The sequence below is a fragment of the Macrobrachium rosenbergii genome, chromosome 27 (assembly GCF_040412425.1).
Source record: "Macrobrachium rosenbergii isolate ZJJX-2024 chromosome 27, ASM4041242v1, whole genome shotgun sequence".
NCBI classification, from domain to species: domain Eukaryota; kingdom Metazoa; phylum Arthropoda; class Malacostraca; order Decapoda; family Palaemonidae; genus Macrobrachium; species Macrobrachium rosenbergii.
Genome location: NC_089767.1, coordinates 17,799,975 through 17,810,149, shown reverse-complemented (window position 1 = coordinate 17,810,149; position 10,175 = coordinate 17,799,975).

Below are 10,175 nucleotides of genomic sequence, written 5' to 3'. Positions count from 1 at the left end.
TGCAACCAAGAAATTATCTCTTATAATAACCAGAAGTAAACCTAGTACAGTAGACACATCTAAGTCATAATAAATTAATAATGCGTTATTGCCGGATCTGCCAATAAAATGAATATAAACTCATTGGCGAAACAATGCACCTCAAAAAACGGTCTAAGCGATGTCAGGCAGGGCAGCCGATCGAGGCTACGGCCTACCCCACCGCCAAATCAAAGTCCTTCAAAAGAAGGCATCGTGCTTACCCCATATAAAAATGGGGAAAAAGCACGTTAAAACGAAGAAGAAAAAACGATATAATCACAAAAATTTGTAAAGTTTGAAAGAGATTATCTCATAAAGTTTACTTTCCATATAAACATAGCTAAAACGTTCATTTAGTGGGTCAGCCATTATTTCATAATTAGAAACCGGCCATTAAAACAGGAGAGAGAGAGAGAGAGAGAGAGAGAGAGAGAGAGAGAGAGAGAGAGAGAGAGAGAGAGAGAGAGCAGCATTAAAACCAAAATCAATAAGAATACATGAATCCAAAATTGTTTATCGGAATGCAACAGCGCCCTCTAAATTTACAGTATGTATTATGAATACGTATGTATCATGACTTATGCATGCATGTAACTATATGGCAAAGAAAAACCAGCCCTCAGAAAAAATGCAACAGAATATACTGTATATAGCAAAAGCAGTCGCACCTCTTCAGCATGGGTTTTCCTTCCAGCGTAACCAGAATGCTGTTTGTGATGGATAATTCCTTCCGGATCGGGTTGAACAACGAGACCTGCGCATGCGTGACAGCTATGAGCCTGGTCGGCCAAAGAAGAAGATCGTTCTCGTGGATTTGGTGCAGAAGTATTTTCAGTGGTTCACCTTCCCTAAAGACTATGATGACTGTCTGGCATCGGGAAGTTTTCTTTATCTGTTTAAAAAATATTGGAAAGGAAACTTGAAATGACAACAAGTATAGACAGAATACTAAAAAGAAATACTCAGAAAACTTGCGTCAAGGAATTAGATTACTGTAGCTGTCACAAAAGAGCCATACACGTTTTATCTTTTATAAAATATTCATTTTAATTCAGATGTTTGTTATTAAACTCTTAAAAGAGATCAATTAAAGGATGTGTTCTTAAATGGGGAGTGGGAATTGGAGTGAAATAAAACTGAAGAAGTTAGAAGAGACCAGACGGTATAGATGAAAAAAATTATAGGCAGAAACTTGGGGCCGAAGGGAAAATGAAATCTCGTAAGTATAATCCTATTCGTTATAAAAAGCGCGGCTTACTAATTACGAACAAAATCTTTCTTGATTACAATATAATGTCAGTAAGCCTCTCCATTCAAAATATACTGTACCATTTGCATTTGCTGAATCATCCAAGAATTGTCCGTCATGGTGAGATTTCCGCCTCCCGTATCCCAACTCATTTCGAACACACCGATTCCTTCTTGTACACCAAAGTTCTTTATCACCTGAGACATGAAAACAACAGCCATTTAGAGTAATCATCACGAAACTTATCTCTGCGAGTGTATAGTGTTTTTAAAGGTCTTGTTCACATGTGGATTTAATGCGTTTTTCTCATACAAATCGTGACGGGAACCGAAATTGCTTGCTGATGACTTATTTAGCACATCTGCAAAGGTAGTATTGTTTGAATTGAATTGACCTGAATATAGAATTGAGGCCAAAGACTAAGCACTGTGACCTATGAGGTCATTCAGGGCTGAAATGGAAATTGACAGTATAAGGTTTAAAAGGCGTGCCAGGAGGAAAACCTCGCAGTTGCACTATGAATCAATTGTTAGGAAAGGGTGCAGAGTAAGATGGAAGAAAGAGAATATGAAAGGAGGTGCAGTAAAAGAAACGAAAGGGGTTGCAGCTAGGGGCCGAAGGCACGCTGCAAAGAACCTCAAGTAATGCCTACAGTGCACCACATGAGGTGAACTGACGGCACTACCCCGCAACGAGGGTAGTATTGCTTGGTTATCAGTGCGTCTGCGTGACATCCAGATAAAACGTGTTGCTAGCTAAACATACAAAATTAAACCTTTGGGAATGGTTCATCGTTCTGTTTACTCAGTATGTTCATGCATACTGGAGCAGTGACCAACGAGTCTGAGGCCTCATTATCGTGTCCTAGCAACCTGTCGGTTAATATTGCGTCTGAATTCTCACCGGAGGTTTCTAGGGCTCGGTGTTGAACCTACATATTCGTTGTTTGCAGTTACGAAAACGGCGGGGGGTGGGGGTAGGGGGCGTTGTTCAGGGAAGGAGTTAATGAGATGTCCAACAGACCTATGCTGTGTTTATACTTGTTATCAATTTTCATGGCACTAGATGTGATCAGTTATTCTGTGCGTAATACATGTACAGTCAGTCACTAGCGTTGGAACTTACAAATCTTTTGAAATGTAGATTTTTCAAAAAGTCTGAAAATTTAGGATTTGTAGGTTTGTTGGATTTGCTGATTCTCTGCATGCTAACCTGCTATTGCTTCTCTCACAAACCTTGTGAAAAGAATGCGCATGAAATCAAAGTTAATTTTAAAACATTTGAATTACTGTTCAATAACATGTGTAAGTTAAAAATGAGCCTGATTTAACTGTCATACCGAGTACGTGGAAGCAGCTGACAAGGATCCGTCTGTGATGAGAACCAGCGAACAGTGGCGGAAGCCGAGCGAAGTAAGGACGCTTTCTATGACGACAGAGGCGTCATTCCTTATATTTGTCAGTTCTGAGAAAAACCAACAAATGCTTCAGGGAAGGTAAAGACAATTCCATCCCTTAGTATTATGCAGAGGGACTAATCTTAAACGACACTAATTATTTTCAAATATTAAACTTCGTATTTTTTTTCGACTAATATTTAAGATTAAGATATACATCTCTTTCTCTCTTCAGATGAAATTTCGTGAATGAAAACTATCTCTCTTTCTCTCTTTTCAAGGATTAAGCAGGAACTTTCTCTCTAGCTCTCTCTCTCCTTTCAGAGAAAACTTTATGGAAAAGAACTCTCTCTCTCTCTCTCTCTCTCTCTCTCTCTCTCTCTCTCTCTCTCTCTCTCTCTCTCTTCAAAGAAAACTACATCGTGAATGAAAACTGAATGCTCTATCTTTTGGCAGTTCCTGATATCCATCGCTTCAGTTCTTTTTTCTGATGTTCTTGACCTAAGACGTCAGCCATCAGATTTCACTTACCTTGCAGAAGGAAACTGCAATTGATGTTGGTAGATAAACTTAACACTAAGAGAATTACCAGCAGTTGCTCTTTCATTCTGGGTGAAATCGCCACTCATCTCTGAGGAAGAAAAAAAAAAGGGATTATTTGTTTATTTCAATTGTTACCCATCAAATGCTAGCGTTTTGTTCTTTTAATAATTAGATCATAGACTATTCTTTCAGGCCATTTGTTAAAAAAATTTAGCAATCTCTGAAAATAAATATTCACTGAAATGTATATCGCATATTAGATGTTTGTTATTTTGAAATGGCTAATGATTATGATCGGTAAATTTCAGCATCCCCTTCTCTCTCTCTCTCTCTCTATTTCTGGTGATAGAAATTCATTTCTCGCTATAATGTGGTTCGGATTCAGCTGTAGGTCCGTTGCTAAGTAACCAATTGGTTCTTAGCCACGTAAAAATAAGTCTAATGGCCAGCCCTAGGAGAGCTGTTAATCAGCTCAGTGGTCTGGCAAAACTAAGCTCACTCTTCTCTCTCTCTCTCTCTCTCTCTCTCTCTTCTCTCTATTAGATCAGTTCCCAGATTCAAAACTAGCTAAATGGAAAGTAGAGTGAATAGGATTCCTCATAATTTTATTAACGATGTCGAATGGAAATTCTACATTATCATCGAAACCGCTATTCATAAAGGAGACTCAATATGTCTGTGGAATTAAGAAATACAACATGGTTAAAATGATTGTTTATTGCATTTCAGTATTTTACAGATTTAAGTATAAACGAAATTGAATGAGCCTAAGCTTTACGTACAGCTGCTTACAAAATGAAGCAGCATATTTCACTTGTAACTAGCTTTAGGAAGAATCGGCCATGTTTACAGTTTTGGGCAACAAGCCTTAAAATGGAAGACTGCAGTGTCTGCAAAAATACAAAACTGAAAAAAGTGGTAAATACTACAGTTTTCCCTTGTCTTACTACTGATTTTGCAGATACTGCATATGGGATCCCTAAATACTCGTGGAAAGCATTGAAGAGTCGTTTTGAAACTGCAGTGATCTGTGTATTTTGTAATTCACGAACCAAATAGGTGGCATATCTCAATTTCGAAAATTCTGTAAATACTTCAGTTTTCCATTTTAGGGCAGAATTGCCCTTCAGCTGCTGAATGAACTAAAGGCCCATGTACAAATTTCACAGATTTAGTTACTTCAAAACGTGCAGAGAAGGCATGTCTTCACAATGTTAAAGACCCGTACAACTATTGCACAACACAACTCCTCCCAGCCTGTAAATTCTTACTTTGTGATGTAAAGGCCACTCGATTCCAATATCTTCCCAAGACCAATTTATTGCTGACGTGTCTTTTTCATTTTTTGTTTGTTTGCAAGACCTTTTCAGCTATTTTGGACAGCTTTGTCGAAAAAGTACGTCATTGCTTTCCCAAATCTTGAGTTCTCTGCTACTTAAAAGTACGTCATCAGTGAAAAATGTATAGCTAAATTTAATTTATAATTTTGACTTTTTATATTAGCTGTTCTCTTTTTTTGAAGAAACTGCCATAATGTACCACTTTTTAACTTCAAAATGACACCGAAAACATCTTTATGCTTAGAAGCGTAACTTAGCAGTGAGTTATATGAAAATAATGAAAAGCCCATGCGTGTGGTTTGCTGCAAATTAGTTTGGCAATGAAAGAAAAAAAAATGGTTTAAAACCTGATGCCCATCTTTTTCCTCCTTGGTAAGTTTTCTACCTAGTTTTTATATTTTTATTGTATCACGTTTTACATCCTTTCATTTCCTTTTATTTCACACATACTGTCCAAACAACTCATCTTAACGGCTTTCAATCTTTTTTTCTTGTATTTACACTCACCAGCGATGCCTCGCTTCCAAAAAGAAGTATTGTTTGAAGAGTCCCTTTATAACTTGAAGCGTTCGCTTCAATAGGCTTTTAGCTTCTGCTATATTGTGACTAAGGTCTTTTTTTGTACTACCACCATCTACATCTGATCCCAAATTGCCGCGCAAATCATTGCCGTACAAACCAAATAATCTGTAACCAGATCATCCTACAGTGGGTCATGCAGTTAACTTACCTGTAGGGATGGTAGATGTAATCCGAGCGGCTCGCCTCTCTCTCTCTCTCTCTCTCTCTCTCTCTCTCTCTCTCTCTCTCTCTCTCTGATCCTAAATATCCTGCCTCTAGTGTGTACAAATTAAATCCTGTTTACAAAGAGAGTTTACTCTGCAAATCTAACATATGACAGGTTAAAAATGGTAACTAAGCATAATAATAAAATGGAAAGAAAAGGGCAAATGAATGTTCTCCTAAAACATTTTATCATTCACAAGAAGTATTGGTGGGATTCTTAAATTCTTCCACCACCCGAGCAAACATTCATCGTTCTGACTTCCTGACATTCAGTTCCCTTCATGAATTTACTCATGTTAAAATCCACACCTAACTTATAAACGTGTTCTAATTCCTTCACCATCTTTGCAACTTTCCTTTTTAACTAACAAATATGGCATTAACTGAAAACCTCAGAAACTTCATGTTCCTCACATAAACCACACATCCTTGGTCATACTCTCACTTATTCACCCTTTCAGCTATGAAATATCTGTAGACTTTTAAGCGGAAAGTGGTTTGTTTGTAAGGGTTTGTGAGCTACAGCGCTTATATATGTATGCAAATTCAGAAGACAATGTCATAACTGACTAGTTTAATAGTTAATGAACAGCTGATTACCAGGTGTCGATTCATGGCCTAAAAACCTAAGGTAAAGATGGTCAGTTTTCGGCGCCTTGTCAAGATTACAGAACTCCAAATGATTTTCAGTTCCAGCTGTTATAATGGACGGAGAATTTTTCATAAATTCCGTGTTGAGGAATCCGGAAATGCTATTATGTTTGATACACTCAAATGCACGCGGATAAATACCGGAATTGTTTGAACTAATCCTCCAGTTTCCCACTGGATTAACACATCCGGCAAGGGGGGCGTTGTTCCCGAACAAATCATAACAAGTGACTTCTGGGCATGCGCTAGGCCAGAGGAATCTCGCAGCGTTCCCCAAACACATCGTCGTCCGTAGGTGAGATTTCTCCATCAGGATTGGCATTCGGTCGTCCAGGGTGCCCTCCTCTCGCCATCGCTTGATCCACCTGTAGACGGTGGTGACGCTGGCTCCTGTCTGGCGAGCTATGGCTCTGATGGACATTCCACTCACCCAGAGCCACACAAACACTGCGCGGTTCCCTACGTCCGTCCTCACGCCTCTCCTTTTTCCTTGCGCCGTTTTCATCGTGACGTTTCTGTGCGTAGAAATGTTAACGTTCTTGTTGTGTAGATTGTGATGTATACATATACATATATATATATACATATATATATATATATATATATATATATATATATATATATATATATATATATATATATATATATATATATATATATATATATATATATATATATACTCTGCTGGTCACTTTTATCAGCTACATACGTACTTATAATAAAACAATGATACAATGATCTCTTAACTTCTATAGTCCTCACTTCTTACGCACACACACACACACACACACACACACACACATATATATAATATATATATATATATATATATATATATATATATATATATATAAATATATGTATGTAGAGAGAGAGAGAGGGAGAGTTCTTCTAAAGATCAATACCAAATGCTATATATGTTGGAGCTGAATGCTACCTCACAAGAGCTCCAATGAAGCCTGATTCAGTCTTCTATGCTGAAAACTATGCACCAGTGGTCATGAATAAACGTTAAGTTCCTAACTATGGGTGCAACAGATCAACAAAGCTAAACAGTATCTTTCATTTCGAGTAAATCTCATAGAACCTGAACTTTTAGATAATAATTCACTAAATGCTATCACGGCGTCTGGCCATATTCTCTTGTCTGTCGAGAGTAGGCCTAAATTTCAAGTATAATTTCTAATGGAATCCGTTTTAGTTTTCTGTAAAAGAAAACTATTGTGGCGGCTTTGTCTGTTCGTCCGCACTTTTTCTGTCCTCACTTTTTCTGTCCGTCCTCAGATCTTAAAAACTGCTGAGGATAGAGGGCTGCAAATTGGTATGTTGATCATCCATCCTCCAATCATCAAACATACCAAATTGCAGCCCTTTAACTAGAGTAGTTTTTATTTTATTAAAGGTTAAATTTAGCCATAATCATGCATCTGGCAACGATATAGGCCAGGCCACTACCGGGCCGTGGTTAAAGTTTCACGGGGCGCGGCTCATACAGCATTAAACCGAGACTACCGAAAGATATACCTATTTTCGGTGGCCTTGAATACACGATGTACGGAAAACTCGACTGCGTCGAAGAAACTTCGGCGCATTTTTTACTTGTTTTCATAACGAAGAAAATCAGTATAGCTTAATCTACGGGTAAGTCCTGAATTTCGATGAGTGAGTACAACAACTCACAGAATTATTTCTAAGGACTTTTCCACAATGCGATTAACAAAACTCAGAATATATGATTACAATTTCTTCTCATTCAAATCTTAATGTGCTTTCTTCCCACTAAGGAATGATATCCATTTTGTAGATACAAGAATGCTTCCACTAAATAAAAGTATCCCCTTGTATATACGAAAACGATTGAACTAAAGAATGGTAACCGTTTTGTAAATACAATAATGCTTCCACTAAGTGAAAGTACACCCTTTGTATATACAGCATTCAACTAAGGAATGGTATCCCCTTTGCAAACACTGGACTGTTCCCACTAAGGAACAGAAACCCCTTGAATACAAGACTACTTCCACTAAGTAAAAGTATCACCTTTGTATATACAAGAATGTTTCCACCAAGGAAAAGTATTCCCCCTTTGTATATACAAGAATATTTCAACTAAAGAATGGTATCCCTTGTATATACAAGAATGCTTCCACTAAGGAATGGCATTCCCCTTTGTAAATACAAGATTGTTTCAATTACGGAATAGTATGCCCTTTGTAAATACAAGACTCCACTTAGAATGTTATTCCTTTTGTAAGTACAAGAATCCACTGACTGTTGCGAGCAAGGGTTTATCCCCTAACTCACAATGGAAGAAACGCCTCTTATCTTCGAACATTTGTTGTCTAAAGTTTATGAAAGAACACTTCTCTTTGGATACACCACTTAGCAGTATTAAGTAGATTATGCCTCCTGAAACGGACTTGGAATTTTCACTCAGTGGTCTCCTCTCAAGTCCAAGAGTTAATGTCTAACAGTAACCATAATCTAAAACTTCCATTCTGTATGAAGATACAACGAAATTGATTCTATTCTGACATTAATTTTCATTATTACAATTTTTGACCAGAGAACTGAAACATAATGGATATATTTAAATTGTAGTCTCTCAACTTTGGATATTAAATCATGGCAAGGAATGGCCAAAGATTAGTTTCTTAATTTATGCATGTCTGTAAATATTCAATAAAAATGGCCAGACCTTTCTCTCATCAAACAGCCGATTTCACCAATACCTGACCCCTATTATTAGGTTACATGCACATGTACGAGTGTATATTTCTCTACATACATACGTGTACACAGACAGACAGAAAAAAACCCTAAAATGAAATAAAGGAGTAAAACAAAAATAGTCAAGTAAGACTGTCATCCTGACATTATGGGGTTCCAAAAAGACTGTTGTCAACTAAGCTACATTTCCTTCGGTAAGGTAGTATAGAAAAATTATAAAGGGTAAGTCTGTCCTGAGTTTGTCCCTGAATGGGCGCTTTTTAAACACATCTAACTAAAAAAAAATAATGGTTCCCATAACTGTGTCTATAGTTTGAATTTGCATTTTGATATTCTATTTTACTTTAAAGTTATGATTATCAGGACTTGAGTGAAATTATTAATAAAAACAGTTGGCTACAAGTGATTTCTTGATTGCTGGTATCTGATTTTTGTTGTCATTCAAGATATCCTATCAACCAATTGATCTTGTATTCTGAGGTATACAAATTGTGTCTGTAAGGACAAAAGGGTCAAATATTTACTCAAGTGTGTTGGTGTGACATCTATCTATATTTTCCCATTTCATCATCGCTCAATATACACCGAACGCTGTACAAAACCTACTTCTCAACAAAATAATACTATGGAACGGGCAGAAAAGTTTTATGTAATAGATAATTTACTCAAGCGAAAGATCCCTTTACTTTTCATTACATTTTATTATTTGCATCTAATAGACTCCTAAAGTTTATTTGTTCATGAATGGATATTAGATGAGCAGTTGAGCAGATGTGTAACCTTTCTCATATTTATCGATGGTCGAATGAACTAAAAACCACTTTAACGAAATACGACGCTGGGTCTCTCTTGAATGCTTCTAGGCATAAAAGAAAGCTTTGTTTTTTAACTTCTTGCAATGTGGAAACTCTTGTATCATGCTTTTAATTGGACAAAACTTGGTAATTTTTTAAGTTTACTGTAGCGACCAGGTGGTAATAAATGCATGTCCACAATTGCGTAGCCTCTGATCATGCGTAAATGTCTGCACCTAAATTAACCTGACTTTCTACACACACACACACACACACACACACACACACACACACACACACACACACACACACACACACACACACACACACACACACACACACATATATTTATATATATATATATATATATATATATATATATATATATAGATATATATTTTATAAATATGTGTCTATATTTATGTTTGTATATGAATATAATAAGATAAACCTGACTTTCTATATATATACTATATGTATATATATATATATATAATATATATATACATATATATATATATATATATATATATATATATATACATATATATATATATATATATATATATATATATATATATATATATATAGAAATAATCAACACACAATCATGGAACAGGTTCCAACTTCTTTTAGACTTGTATGGCCTAGTGGATAGCGCCCTT